At 43.6% G+C, this 16,487-nt stretch overlaps 1 protein-coding gene across 2 annotated transcripts in view; it reads left to right on the forward strand.

The window, feature by feature from the left end:
* The window catches only part of RUNX2 (RUNX family transcription factor 2), a 292,530-nt gene that overhangs the window by 206,971 nt on the left and 69,072 nt on the right, over positions 1 to 16,487 (forward strand). The window lies entirely within an intron of this gene.

Below are 16,487 nucleotides of genomic sequence, written 5' to 3' on the forward strand. Positions count from 1 at the left end.
TGACCTGCTGTCGTTGGGTTCTTTGTAGGACATCACAGTGAATCCAGTACATGGCAGGTGAATCAGCTACAGAAACAAAAGCTAAATGAGGCCAGTTATGACTGTAAAGGCATTTTCAGTTACTGAGGCTTTCAAACGTATGTGTCCTATTTAGTTTTTATCTTATTTTAATTCTTGAAACTGTCTAGACATGCCTGCGCAAAATGTACATTTTAGATATAGGGAGTGGGCAGCATCAGTTTCTTATATGACTTGGACAGACCAACAGTGATGGTCATAATTCCATTCCAGACTGTGTTCCTGTCCATCAGGGAGATCTGGCTACTCCACGTACCTTTGTATGTTCTAGCTCCTCCTGTTACACTCTGCATAATAGAAAATAAATAGGAAATCCTGCAAGGATGGTGGGAGCCCCTCATAGTGAGTACAGCAGTGTGCAGACCTAGGAACTTAGTGCAGATATCTAAAATATAAGAAAATGTCACATTTTTTACCTTTCCAGCATCCACCAATAAGCTGAAATGCAGGTTTTGGCTGGACTTTGTTTTTGCATTTTTTGTACACATATTTAAAAAATCATTTTAGGCCTGAAGATTGCATAAACCCCCAAAACATTATAGGTTTTCTGAAAGAAGACACTTTAGAGAATAAAATAGTGGTAGTTCCAATTTTTTATGGCATGTGATATTACTGCAGATTTCTAGGAAACGCAAAATTTCAGTAAAAAATACAATGAAGCTAATTTAGGACACACAATATGCAGTACATTGCCCCGTTTTTTTTTTTGTAAAATATAAAAGATGAGGTTGCACCGAGCAAATAGATACCCAACATGTCAAACCTTAAAGCAGAGTTACAGCTAAAAAAAAAAATAACTGTCATCAGCTACAAAAACTGTAGCTGCTGACTTTTAAAATACAGTCACTTATTGTCCCTCGGTCCAGCGGTGTCCTCACCACCGCTGGTTTCAGCAGCCGTCTTCTCTCCCTGGCGCCGACATCTTCAGTGTGGGCACCCGGTTGTGACAGCTTGCGACTTCATAGTTGGGTACCCACTGCGCATGCGCGAGAAGTGCATGTGAATGGCCCCCGTAGTCTTCTGGGACCTGTCATGTGTCCCAGAAGACTACGGGAGGGAGGGGGGGAAGACCACTTCCGCTTCCTATCGCCTTAAGCAGAAGTGGGAGCGGATACCTGTCAAATTCAGGTACCCGCTCCCCAAAGGTGCCAATCCTTCATGGGGAACGGGGGACAAAGACTTAAAGTGGAACTTCCCCTTTTGGTTGGAGATCTGCTTTAAGTTTGCATATGCCCATGAAATGGTGACAAATTTCAGTACCCTATATATTCTATAGGTGACAGTTTAGAAGCCCTCTATAGGTCATCAGTGTAGTGTTATTGTGGATGTTTGGTGCTAGAATTATTGCCCTCACTCTGGCGTGTGCGGTGATATGTAACATGTGTATTGCTTTCAACATTTTTCATGCATAAGTGCCCCTGACGCATGCAAGTACGTTCATACATGCGTACATGTGGGGGTGGAGGGCCCAAAAAATGTTTTGGAGGGGGAGGGGGGTTTATATGCTTGAGAGTAGCGTAAATCTTTTGCAATTATTATTTTTTTTTTTCAACTTAAAGGATAAGTTCACCTTTTCGTAACATGTTACATGTTACATGTTACACCCATATTCAGGGTGTAATATGTAACATGTTACGAATGGACTGGCCCCTGCTCCTGCCCACTTCCCATTGTGACAGCTAGCAAGAGATCTTCTCCTCCCCGCCCACACGGCCGCATCATTCATTTGCGATATTCTGTGAATGAATGAACTACAATTCCTGACAGCCTTTGTGGCTGTCGGCTTGTAGTTTCCAATAAACTGCCATGGCGTTAATAAGAAAATATCTCTTACATTTAGCCCTGCTTCACACTGCTGCAATTTATCATGCAACTTGTGACACATAAAGTCGCACGACAAGTCAATTGCAGCCTTTTCAATCAATGCAGTTCAAGTCACTACAACTTCAAAAAAAATTCCTGCGCTACTTTGATGTGACTACAATTCGAGTTAAGAGTCCCATGGACTTTAATGTTGCCTGACAGTCACACTGCAAAGTCGCACGAGAATGGGGTTGCAGCAGTGTAAATCAAGCCATAGTCCTAGATCTCAGGCTATTGATGTGTATGCTATGTATCTCATTAATCATTGTGAGTGTAATGAGTAACTGTGAGCATGTTTCATTGGTGGGCAGTGTATGAATGTACATGAACACACACCGCACTCACTGTGAGTTTCCAGCAGTGTGCATTAGAGGGTGCAACAAGTCAGATAGAGCCTGCCTCATTTCCTGGCTGGAGGACATTCGGCTTCATCTAGCCCTTTGCTCCCCAGCTAGCTCTTTGCTGCAACTGAAATCTGGGGGTGGAGGGCACAGGCCACCCCAGCACCCACCTAGATCTGGCCATGCAGCATTTACTTACCTGGCACCCCTGTATTCCCTGCAGCCAGTGTTATGCAAAAATGGCATCCCTTCAGATGTGCATTTGCCTGGCTTGTGAATGCCGGTTGCCACGGCTGCTACGTTTGCAGGGTATCCACAGCATCCCTATAGCCGTGCATGGGTCTGGCTTGTCTGTTTCAGCCACTGTGGCTGCTATGTGTGCGCGGCATCCCCAGCATCCCTACAGCCGTGCTCAGACCAGGCTTGTCTGTGTCAGCCACTGTGGCTACTATGTGTGCATGGCATCCCCAGCATCCCTACAGCTGTGCATGGGCCCGGGCTTGTCTGTGTCAGCCACCGTGGCTGCTATGTGTGCATGGCATCCCCAGCATCCGAACAGCCATGCATGGGTTCGGCTCAGGGGTGGACTGACCATTTGGAAACTCGGGCACTGCCCAAGGGCCTGGGGTCAGTAGGGGGCCCAATGAGATGCCCCTGGTACCCTTTTCATAGGCTTTTTTGAGTTTGGGTAAGGACACAGGGGCCCCATGATCCCCTATTGCCCGGGGCCCCATGAGTTGTCAGTCCGCCCCTGGTCTGGCTTGTCTGTGTCAGCCTCTGTGGCTGCTATGTGTGCATGGCATCCCCAGCATCCCTACAGCCATGCATGGGTCCGGCTTGTCTGTTTCAGCCACTGTGGCTGCTATGTGTGCATAGCATCCCTACAGCCGTGCATGGGCCAGGCTTGTCTGTGTAAGCCACCATGGCTGCTATGTGTGCATGGCATCCCCAGCATCCCTACAGCCATGCATGGGTTCGGCTCAGGGGTTGACTGACCATTTGGAAACTCGGGCACTGCCCGAGGGCCCGGGTCATTAGGGGGCCCCATGAGATACCCCTGGTACCCTTTTCATAGGCTTTTTTGAGTTTGGGCAAGGACACAGGGGCCCCATGATCCCCTATTGCCCGGGGGCCCCATGAGTTGTCAGTCCGTCCCTGGTCCGGCTTGTCTGTTCAGCCACTGTGGCTGCTATGTGTGCATGGCATCCCCAGCATCCCTACAGCCATGCATGGGTCCAGCTTGTCTGTTTCAGCCACTGTGGCTGCTATGTGTGCATAGCATCCCTACAGCCGTGCATGGGCCAGGCTTGTCTGTGTCAGCCACTGTGGCTGCTATGTGTGCACGGCATCCCCAGCATCCCTCTAGATTAGTGGTTCTCAACCTTCCTAATGCCGTGACCCTTTAATACAGTTCCTCATGTTGAGGTGACCCCCAACCATAAAATTATTTACCCAGTAATTATAATTCATGAAGTGTCGTTTTACCTCCAATACTGCTGCTTTCAACACAGTAGCTGCTTTCTACACAGTAGCTGCTTTCAACACAGTAGCTGCTTTCTACACAGTAGCTCCTTTTAACAGAGTGGCTGCTTTCAACACAGTAGATGCTTTCTACACAGTAGCTGCTCTTTACACATCGGAAATATGTGTTTTCCCCCGATGGTCTTAGGCGACCCCTGTGAAAGTGTCATTCGACCCCCAAAGGGGTCGCGACCCACAGGTTGAGAACCACTGCTCTAGATCTACTCGGGTCGCTTGCTATGGGCTGGACACCACGTTTCTCCCCAGCCTTACTGACCTGCTCATTTCATTCATTTCAGTTCTATGCATCACATGTGGGTGTTAACTAGGGTGGTCTGCATGCAAATACAGCCTGCCTAGGACTGCCCTCTCCTCCAGACTGACATTCTTTCATCAAAGCATTTTGATATCTGCACAACTCCTCTCAAGAACAGCCCATTGCTCTGAGGGCCATTGAGAGTAGCACTGAGGCAGGGTGCTGTGATGCTTTCAGGAAGCTATGTGTAGCACCCTGCTGGCCCCTCCCACCAGCCAAACTTTGCCTGCATTGCATAGAGAAGCACAGAAACCCAGTGATGACATGATAGGGTCTAAATAGTAATGAAAATGGAAAGGCTTCATTTACTAATTTTTATTAGGATGTTAATGAGAGATGGGGAAGAAAAACCAGGGAAGGCAAAACATGAGCAAATTAAACAGAATATTGTAGTGTATGATAAAAAAAGAGAACTGAGCGGTCTGGAATCCTTGGAATAACATCTATGTGCTACTTTCTGAGAAATGCCATGTCCCCGCTATTCAGTATTCTGATGGACATCTTCCAGTCTCATGTCATGCCCCCCCCCCCCCCACACCTCCTCCTCCTGTCACTTCAGACTTGCAGAAACTGCCACATGCGCTGCCATTGTCTTGCTAGCGGAAATAATTGTTTGAAGTCAAAGAATTAGCAGCAATTACTACGGTTGGTCTCATCTAAGTGAACCTGGTTTCCTCGCACTCGTCTGGATATGTGAAATATTTTGGTGCAGACGTGGTGCGCTGACACAATGCTGCTTTTGTGTGTGTACCAGATAGGAGATTACACAGTGTCAGACTGACTGGTTAAGGTCGAACGCCCAAGATTTAGCGAGAAATATTTATATTGCACTGATAAGAGGGGATCATGTTTTGAAACAAAATGATTTATGGCAGACAGATAACGGAAGTGAGAAATAATAGTTCTCAAAAGTAGAAATAATGAAGAGCTGTAAACTAAGGGGTACAGTTACAAAGAAACAAAAAAAAAAACAAAATCACCTAGCCATTTACCTTGTGAAAGTGCATGTACTTTTGTTCTGTGCAAATGGGGCAAAAACAAATGTTATTAGGCTGTTTCCTGTGCTGGTCAAATGTTTTTCTGTTGATTTAAACCTGAAATTACAGCATTTGGACACTAGATGGCTCTAGGAGTCATAAGAATTTCCTATGGTTATTAGCACCATCTGGTGCCCAAATGCAGTATTGTTTGTTTTAAATTGAAGATAAATGTTTGCACAGGAGAAAGTCTAATAACATTCTTTTTTTTGAATGTACGTGCAGTTTCACTGGGCAAACTGCTATGCAAATCTTTTTTAAAATCCCCCTCCAGAGAAGATCATTCGTTTGGCACAGCAGCATGTATCTTGGGGGTTACAGCTAAACTTCATCCAGAAAACATTTGAACAGGAGATAAACTGTTAACATTTGTTTTTTTTCGTTTGTTCCATTCGCACATAACAAATGTACATGTACTTGCTATGAAATTGTTTTATAAATACACCCCTAAAAGAGAAGTTCCTTCTTTTGGTACAACAGCAAGTATCTGGGGGGTTACAGATAAACTCCAGGCAGAAAACATTCGAACACCACAGGATAGAGCTTAAAAACATTCGTTTTTTTTGGTCTCATTCGCACAGAACAAATGTACATGTACTTGCTATGAAATTGTTTTAGCCCTACCCGTACCCTTCGCTCCTCACAGGACCTCCTTCTATCCTGCTCCCTGGTCTCCTAGTCCCATGCACGACTGCAAGACTTCTCCAGGTCCTCCCCCATCCTCTGGAACTCACTGCCCCAATCCATCAGATTGTCGCCTTCCCTCCTCACATTCAGGCGCTCCCTCAAAACCCATCTCTTCAGGGAAGCCTACCCCACCCTCACCTAACGGCCATCCTCCCTCATTCCTCCCACCCCTCATTCCCCTCAGCCACTTTACCTTTACCCCCTCCCTCCTAAATTGTAAGCTCGAAAGAGTAGGGCCCTCTTACCCCTCGTACGTTGTTTGTTATTGTTGTACTGTGCCATGTATTGTCCCCCCTGTATTGTACAGCGCCGAGCAAACCCTTTGGCGCTATATAAACTCGATGTAATAATAATAATAATAATAAATACACCCCTAAAAGAGAAGTTCCTTCTTTTGGTACAGCAGCAAGTATCTGGGGGTTTACAGATAAACTCCAGGCAGAAAACATTCGAACACCACAGGATAGAGCTTAATAACATTCGTTTTTTTTGGTCTCATTCGCACATAACAAATGTACATGTACTTGCTATGAAATTGTTTTATAGATACACCCCTAAAAGAGAAGTTCCTTCTTTTGGTACAACAGCAAGTATCTGGGGGGTTACAGATAAACTCCAGGCAGAAAACATTAGAACACCACAGGATAGAGCTTAATAACATTCGTTTTTTTTTGGTCTTATTCTCACAGAACAAATGTACATGTACTTTCACTGAGCAAATTCCTATGCCCTTTTTTTATTCAGCACATACACTCCTAAGAGAAGGTCAATGATTTGGTACAGTGTTTGGGTGGGTTAGAACTGAACTTCAGGCAGATAGAAAAAAGATTCATGAATGTGAAGTGGTGCATTATGATGGTGCATTGACATGCATCGTTGATGCGCATTTTCAATTGGTTTTTGAATTTAGGATTTGGATTGGATTTGCTTACACCGAGCACATGCATGCTGATGTGCGTTGGTAGGGGCGGTATGATGCACTGTTACAATGTATCACACTCTTTATTTATTTATTTTTTCACATTATTGAAGTGTCACAAAATGACGCTTCACTCAACATTACTATTGTGCTACGGCGTGGTGAGATTTGGTGCCCTGAGTTGTGCTGCGCACCAATGCCTTTTTACACAGCACACAACACCGTACATGTATGGTGTGAACAGGGCACATAGAGAACTATTGTTTTCTATGTGCCCCTGCAGCAGATTCTTCAAAAATTCGAAATTCAACTTTGAAGAAAACCAATCTTTTCTCAATAAGGAAAAAAAATATAAAATGTAATAGCTAGAAATATCTTTTTTTTTTAAATACATACACATGATAAAATCGTGTAACTTCCTAGTGTAACCACTTGTGTAGGTGTGTTATTATTATCATCAGATAATCAGTTTAGTATTTGCTGCGTGTGTATATACTTGTATGTGTTTTTTCCAGTGTCTGTCAAATCTTTGCTAAAATCTGTATTGACCTTAGTGGAGGTAAAGTAGTTCATTGAGGGCTTATGTACACCAGTGAGTCCTAGTTATTCACTTGAAATGGTACTCTAACGCACTAAGACAATGAACCTGTGTTGCAGCATGCCACAATGCACAGTAGACGTTACAAAAAAAAGGGTCACGTCCAGTTCTTACCCTGTTAGGGTGTGTTAGCAGCTGGTTCATCTCAATGGGCTGCGTTAAAGTGTTACAAAACCCAGGACCCTGCATTCACTATATCTGGTCTCCCACAGTGCTCAGAACATAGAAATGCAATTACTTTAGTAAATATAAACTGCTAAATACCTTTTCTCATCAGCAGTTGAGGCAGTCTTGTGCCTTCTATCAGTGTCCAGCAGAGCACTGGTTAAAGCTTATAGGAGGAGTTTTCATTCTCCCCTGATTGTCCTATGGGGCTGCAATACCCCTGATACTCTATTCGGACTGTGCTGTTTGGCCCTGTGCTGGTCACATGCACTCTCCCAAAAAACACTTTTCTCCCACTCTCTCTAGCAATACACAGCAAACTGAGCATGTCCAGCTTGTCCCCAAGGCTCTGTTCTGTATATGGATTGGGGACAGTAGAAAAAGGGGAGGATCAGAAGAGACAGGATCAAACATTCTTTTTACATAATGCAAAGGATTAACCCCTTAGGTTCCACAGTGAGTATAACAAGCATGCTTTACTGCATATACAGACTGATTTTACTGTTGTGGGTTTAGTAACACTTTAAATCAGTGTCCAATAATGTGTGACATAACGCAAAGAAGTGAATGCAAGGATCTCCAAAATTACTGCCTGCGATGAGATTTTATCAGACCCCCAACTGGAGTCAGTGACATATCCTCAGACTGAGGATTCAGATCCGTTGGCCTTTGGTTCTGATGGGGAACCTGAAGTATGGGGGAACTCTGATAGGGACCCCAATGTAAGGGAGACTCTGAAGTGATGGGGAACTCCGATAAGAAGGAGGAGCTCTGATGTGATGGGGGGGCTTCTGATGTGAAGGGAGAATTCTGGTGTGATGGGGGGTTTCTGAGTTATTTCTTGAAGCACGTTTATTCATTTATAAAACTGATTTGCCCTGCGAATATTTGAAAAATGGCCCTTTTGAAGACCTTAGATCTAGAGAAGTGGTCTCCAAACTGGGCAACATGCGGCCATTTTCTTACCTTTATCTGGCCCTTGGGGCAATATTACTCCCACTGATATGGGGCACTATTCCTCCCATTGATACCCATGATGGGCTAGTATTTCTCGCCCTACTGGCTACAATTGTATTCATTTGTTACTCCCACTGACCACCAACCTGAGGCTTTGTTTACTTCAACTGATGCTGGGGCATATTCTACTTCCACTGGTCACAATCCACCCCCCCCCCACCTAAAGTCTGAAAAATAGTAAACTGGCCCTTTGTTTAAACAGTTTGGAGCCCCTTGATCTAGAGCAGTGGTTCTCAACCTTTGGGGGTCTAATGACCCTTTCACAGGGGTCGCCGAAGACCATCGGGAAAACACATATTTCGGATGTGTAAAGAGCAGCTACTGTGTAGAATGCAGCTACTGTGTTGAAAGCAGCTACTGTGTAGAAAGCAGCTACTGTGTTGAAAGCAGCAGTATTGGAGGTAAAACGACACTCATGAATTATAATTACTGGGTAAATAATTTTATGGTTGGGGGTCACCACAACATGAGGAACTGTATAAAAGGGTCGCGGCATTAGGAAGGTTGAGAACCACTGATCTAGAGCATGTCGGAATTTGAATTCCTCAGCTTCTTCTCCTAGGGCAGTGGTCACCAAACTGTGGCCTGAGGGCCAGGTTTGGCCTTTTGCTTGTATTTGTTTGGCCCATGTTCCATTTATCTTGGTAGAATACCGAAGCATCTTGCTTTATCTCTTTAAATCCTAAGACATAAAAAATGAAACGCACAGAGAAAAACAGAACAGTCATTTACTACAAAGATGCAAATACTTTTATCCATGTTTCATCAATTCAGTGTGTCATTTCATGGGGCCACGTCCTGCAGATTTTAATTAGTATAGTACGTGCTGAGCTATTTTTAACCCAACATACAGAGAAGCAGACAAAAAGAACAAAATAAATTCTGCTCCCTTGATATATACATTTTGGATGAGAAGTAGAGTCCGGATTTCCGAGTGCTTTCCCCAGACGAGCAGCAAAAGAAGCTTCATCAAAAATAAGACATCAATCCAATGTATTACTGTATTACACTGGAGCTATAAACAAACCTTTTTTTTTTAGCTTTGGATAGAGTGGTGAGGGGTTGGAACATCTGTCAGTTCTTTATTGCTGTTTGTGTCCCCCATTGTGGAAGAGGTGTATCCAAGCTACTACCTCCATAGCCTCAGAGCCAAGGCACCCAGTCTATAGGTCTCTGCAGATGTCTATTCTTTGGTCTTTCCCCATTGGGTCTCCAATAACCATTGATGTCACCAGAACAGGAATAGAGGGTGAATGGGGACCCCTGATCTAGTAATAAATGTCTAGTTACAAAAAGAAAGAACAGGAAGGGGTAAACACCTAGTGCATTACCAGTTATTTATTTATTATAAAATACAATGAGTGCCAAATGGATACTCACAAAAGCAGAAGAAAAAACACAAGATGCAACAGTGTGGAAGCTGTGTGTGGACATGCAACCTTGCCAAGCTGATGCGTTTAGGGGTGCACCCTCTTCTTCAGAACTGAGCTTAGCTCTGAAGACGGGGGTGCGTCCCTGAAATGCATCAGTTTGCCAGCTTGGCGGGGTTGCATGTCCACACATGGCTTCCACACACTGTGGCATCTTGTGTTTTTCTAACATCATTTCTTCTACTTTTGAGAGAATCCATTTGGCATTCATTAGATTTTATAATAAATAAATTGCTGGTAATGTACTAGGTGTTTGCGCCTTCCTGTTCTTTCTTTTTGTAGTTACTATGGGATTCCCTTATCTGAGGAAGGCTTCACCAACTTGGCATCCCTGGTGGAACCCATGGTTACCCATTTTTGGCCCCTTCTGGCAGTGGTAGTACTCTGAGCACTGGGAGTGACATTTTTGGCTATGTATAACTGTCTAATTGTTCACACTTTGAAGAGATTTCCTTTAACGTCCTGCTGTGTAACTGGCACAGGAAATGATGGTTGATCTCCTAAATGGGACAGAGACAGCAAAAAATAGGGGTTTAACCATTTCCTTCTTTATCCAAAGCAAAAAAACAATTATTGCTATAAATAAATAAATAAAAAATACTAAACCAAAAAATGAACTTGGTACAATTTGGGAAATACTTACCAAGAACCGTTACTACTTCACATCTGCACAGAAATGTGAGATGTAGGGTTCTTTGTTGCGCTGTCTGCTTGTGTTAGCTGCTGTTTAACCTTTACACTGCCAGGGCCATTTTTGCAAACATGTTTAAAAAACATAATTTTAGGCCTCAAGATTAAACATTATATATATTTTCTAAAAGCAGACACCCTAGAGAACGAAATAGTGGTAGTTCCAATTTCAAATGTCTCAAGATATTACAGCAAAGGTCTAAGAAGCGCAAAATGTCAGTAAAAAAACACAGTTAAGTGACCTTTAGGGCAAACAAACGCAATAAATTACCCACATTTTTGGTAAAATATAAAAGACGAAGTTGCACCAAGTAAATAGATACCCAACATGCTAAACCTTGCATTTGTGTGTGCCTGTAAAATGGCGTCAAACATCAGTACCCTATATTTTCTATAGGCAACTCTTCAAAAGCCCCCTATAGATCATCAGTTTAGTATTTCGGAGGAGGTCTTCTGCTAGAATTATTGCATACACAGTGATATGTAACATGTTTATCACAATCAATGTTTTCACGCGTAGGTGCCCCTATGCGTGCATTTACATTCGTACGTGCATATATATGAGGGTGGGGGGGTGGTCTCAACATTTGTTTTTGGGGGGAGGGGGGGGGGGAGATTATTATGTGCTTGAGTGTAACTTCATTTTTTTTGCAATAAATTACTTTTTTTTTGTTTGCTTAACTCTTTTTTCATCACATAGGGAACACAAAGTCCCCTGTATGATGATTTTTAGGTGACAGGTTCTCTTTAATGAGACATGCAGGGTCTAAAAGACCCTGCATGTCTTCTCTGGGCTCCACTCCATGTAGTATGTATTGCAGTGCAGATTGCATTGAAATACATTTTTCCCCGGCTAGTGACAGGGGTAACACGGAAGTGACATACATGACGCTTTCTGAGTCACAGCAAGAAGGGTAGGAGAGTGGACATGTGTCTTCTCCTCTCCCTCCCCTCCACCCACCAGCATTTGCCATGTCAGCCTAGGGCCCGCAGATGGGCAAGGGTATCCCTTGAATACATGGCAAGGGTGTGCTCACAAGGGCGGGGTGCGCTGCTATCATTGGCTGTGGAAGCAATTGTGCGGCAGTGCAGCCGCTCTATTGCTTCCACCTGACAGGCAGGAGTTTGCTCATCGGTTTTATACACAATCCTGGTGGCTGCAGGCGACAACACATCAGGCACAGTTCACTAGCCTCAAGTGATATACAGAGATAAAAGAAAACTTCTTACATACTATAAGTTGTATCTGTTTATCTGCAGTCATCACTTCTCTACATCCATTCAAAGTCCAGAATTTACAAAGCTTGTCTAAGAGCTCAGAAAAAATGGGGCAGAGAAAAGAAATTGAATATTGCAGAACTCAATGGGTAGAGCTGAGAGCTGATTGGAGGGAAGAGACTCCCCCCCCCCTCCAAACAGCACTCAGGACCAGAGCTAAGGCTGTCAATCTGCTGGAGGTCCCTCCCCTGTCACCATTTTTCTCTTGTTGTCAGGAAAATTCGTCAGAAGTGATTCATACTGACAGCAGAGGAATGAGGCAGAAATTACACTTAGTATTCTGGTTTGAAACAAGCACACACTATAGAGGGATATGATTTGTTCATATTTCACATCTGAAGTTTACAACCATGTTAAGCTCCCATGGATGCGCTCATTCCAAGGTATTCAGCCCACCTAATCGGGGACATTTAGCAAGCAAATCACAACACAATTAGACGCAAATCAGGCTTCTATTCAGCAAAGTCTGCTTCAGCAAGAGACCCATGTGTCTTAATTCCCTTAGAAGTCAAGTGTGACAGTTTGCAAATGTCTGTGATAGATTTATCACTGGAGATGAGACAGTTCCACTCTATACAAGCCTTTTTCAACCTTTGTACCCCAAAGGAAACATTGAACTAATTTTCAGGTCTCAGGGAACCCCTACTAAAACATTTCATCGGAAAAGAATGCCCCCTTGCAGTGGTGGTCTGAATGCCCCCTCTTTAGACATAACTAAAAAGACCATTGGTGTCATGCCATTGATAGTGCCAAGCGGCATTGGCCCTGGTACTAGGAAGACACCATCATTCATTGGGAGGTCAATTAAGCACAGCTGAAAGAAATCCTAGCAACCTATTGAGGAATCCTAAAGTTCCACAGAACCCAGGTTGAGATGACTGCACTATACAGATATGCCATTAAGCAGTGGTCAGGGACAGGTTTCATTCTGCCCCAGTAGTACAGTAGAGCATCAGAGGGGGGAATATATGAATCAACCTGTAACCTTGCAGCAAATTTGTCATACAATGCTCCTGTTTAGCTCTACATTGCTGCACAGCAGAATTAAAATATTTCCCCATCAAATGATTCAGAATTCATATTCAGAATACTTTATTAATCCCAAAGGGAAATTTTTAGAATGTTACTTTGACAATAGCATTCACCTGGGACCTGGGCCTGGCTGTCTAGGTTATATCCTTGTCTTCTGAATGATCCTGACTGTAGTTTGTGAAAATTCAGGACAATGTGTTTCTTGGTTCCAGCACTGACCATTCACTGTTGAAGTTTTAATTTGCCAAATCTGTTAAGGGCTTCTTATGTAAATTAGGATGCTGTGTGGGTTGGTTGTGGTTGAGGCTGGCCCTATATAGGCAGAAGTGTTAAAGTCCAGAAATTGCTTTTATCGCCAGCTTACATCGATACAGTGACAACCATATATCTTCCAGGTCCTGCTCGAGCAGCTTCCCTTTTGCAGGGGGTTTCCCACTTGACACCACCACTGTTCAGAGAACACCTTGTATTCTTTTTATTGGATGAGGGTAGACCTTGACTTCATCCACCTCTCCCTTCCATCTTGTCTAATCATAGAATGCCTTGTATCCATTTAAAAAATACAAGGCAATCTCAGAATGGTGGTGGTGCTGAGTGAGTGATCCCCTGTGTTCAGTGGGGAAGCCACTGGAGCAGGACCTGGAAGATTGTGGCTATCAATGTATGTAGTGCAGGCTACTACAGTGGTTTGCAGTATCCCCTCCAGATATATGATATAGATAATGAAATTGTGCCAAGCTAGATGACCCAGTACCCCAGTGGTGACTGCTCCCATCATTTCTTGTCCTTCAGTCATGGATTATCAAAGGGATAAGAATCTCCCCAATGTTGTTACAAAAGCAATAGAATTTTGAAAAAATTCTTCCCAAATCTATCCAAAACTAAAAATAAATTGAACTGAGTTGACCTTATTAGCTTGCTTGTTGTTACCCGCTGACATACATCTGTGCTGTATATATATGTCATTATTTGATGGCGCAGATTATTGGGTGTTTTGCTGGGTTCATTAAATCCCATTTCTAGCACCTCCTCTGTTCAGGGTTCTGTGCTACAAGTTGGTGGGAGAAGCACAATTTAGAATTCTCAAATCATTCAGTTTCTTTTTTCTGTAAGTTTTTGAGTGTCAGGAGCTGGGCCGCTAGCCAAGCAGGAAATGACACATCAAGAGGCATTTATGTTGCGCAAAGTTCTAAGGAACTGATGCAAGGATACACAGGCTGTTTATCAGAGAGAGCTGTGTACAATTGCACATGGACATGGCAGACCCATGTCTTGTTGTATGTCTTGTACATGTACAACTCCATGAGGACTTACTGCAAGCCTTGATAAAAGATACAAGTGCCATGCACTCTAGGAACCAGTTTTTATTCAGTCAGTCCCGGTATCTAAAGTCCCCCTGAAGTATTTAGATGTCCCTGCATGTTAGGGTTTAGCAACAGAAATACTTCCCTGTATACAAGCAAGAAAGTAGTACTGCCAGTTCCGAGACAAGGTCATCCAGCACCAGTGCAAGGATGCTAAACTCCCCCCGTTCATGATATGGAAGCTTAGGGGATCCTATTTCTAGCAGTCACTCACATATCTAAATCACTGTGCAGCTATCACAACTCTCAGGAAGGTGCCTCCATCCCTACAGTAAACCATTACCCCCAGGGCAGCCGCCCCTCCTGCCCACCCATTGTCCTGACCCTGAGTACTGCTGTCCTTAAAAATTGTCTAAACCAAAGAACAAAAACTCTGTATATTGCAGCCCTACCTTAGATGTGCTGGCTGCATTTGTTTTCTTGTGTTAGTCTAAGACAGTGGTCTCCAAACTGTGGCCCGGGGGCCTGATGCAGCCCGTTGCTTGCCTTTATCCGGCCCCTGGGGCACTATTTAATTCACCAACACCAACAATGGTGTACAGTTCCTGCCAATGACACCAACAATAGGGCACAGTTCCTGTCAATGACACCAGCAACGGGGCACAATTCCTCCCATTGACATCAACAATGGGGCCCAGTGACACTAATGATGGGGCACAATTCTTACCAATGACGCCAATGATGGGGCACAATTCTTACCAATGACGCCAATGATGGGGCACAATTCCTCCCAATGATTCCAATGATGTGGCACAGTTCCTTTCCATGACACCAACAATGGGATCAAATGACTCTTATGATGGGACACAATTCCTCCCAATGACATCAGTGATGGGGGCACAATTCCTCGCAATAACACCAATGATAGGACACTATTCTTACAGATGATGGAGTGCTATTCCTCCCAATGACATCAGCGATGGGGCACAATTCCCCTCAATCCTACCAATGATAGGACACTATTCCTACCAATGAGACCAATGATAGGACACTATTCCTGCCAATGAGACCAATGATAGGACACTATTCCTACCAATGATAGGACACTATTCTTACAGATGATGGAGTGCTATTCCTCCCAATGACATCAGCGATGGGGCACAATTCCCCTCAATCCTACCAATGATAGGACACTATTCCTACCAATGAGACCAATGATAGGACACTATTCCTGCCAATGAGACCAATGATAGGACACTATTCCTACCAATGATAGGACACTATTCTTACAGATGATGGAGTGCTATTCCTCCCAATGACATCAGCGATGGGGCACAATTCCTCTCAATCATACCAATGATGGGACACTATTCCTACCAATGAGACCAATGATAGGACACTATTCCTACCAATGACACCAATGATGTGCCACTATTTCTACTAATGAAACCAACAATGGGGCCCAGTGACCAATTATAATTGTGGGGCACAATTCCTCCTAATGACACCAAGACTGGGACATTGTTTACTCCAACTAATGCTAGGACATTTTCTACTCCTAAAGGCCACAGTGTGGCCCCTCTTAAGTCTGAAAGACAGTAAACTGGCCCTTTGCACTGAACTAATATCTTAAAGAATAAATGTCATTTCTTTTTTATGACAGTGTTCTGTTCATCAGGGGATAAAGTACATGTAGTACTTTATATACATAAAGTGCAGCTCTAAAAAAAGTGACAGATAATTGTTGGAAAAAAACAGTGAAAAACGTGTCATAAAATATAGTCCATCCAAAAATAAAGAAAAAGTCCCAGAGGCTGTGATGAAACAAAGGAAATCCAAGGACAGTTGTTGTGTCACCAACCACTCATAAGAAAGGCTTACCAGAAAGGCATGACCCCTGTTAAGAATGGTCAATTGTGCTTTGTTATAAACAACCCAGAAAGACGGACAATCGTATCCTCCTCCAGATCACCAAGAGAGCAAGTAAAGATCTTCCAAACAGTGGACCTTAATTAGTGCAGCAACACCACTCAGGATAAGGTTCAGACTCATGGTAGGAAACGTAAAAAAGGAGTGCTCCACATAGTGTAAAACCATTAAGACAACATTTATTTAAAGTATGGTTGCACTCACATGAAAGCAAACATCATTAGGCATTGAGAAGAAAAAAAATCCAAATTGTCCAGTTTCCAAAATGGCCACCAGCCGGTC

This window comes from Staurois parvus, unplaced genomic scaffold, assembly GCF_062004578.1.
Source record: "Staurois parvus isolate SC_StPar_1 unplaced genomic scaffold, SC_StPar_1.0 ptg000390l, whole genome shotgun sequence".
Lineage (NCBI taxonomy): Eukaryota > Metazoa > Chordata > Amphibia > Anura > Ranidae > Staurois > Staurois parvus.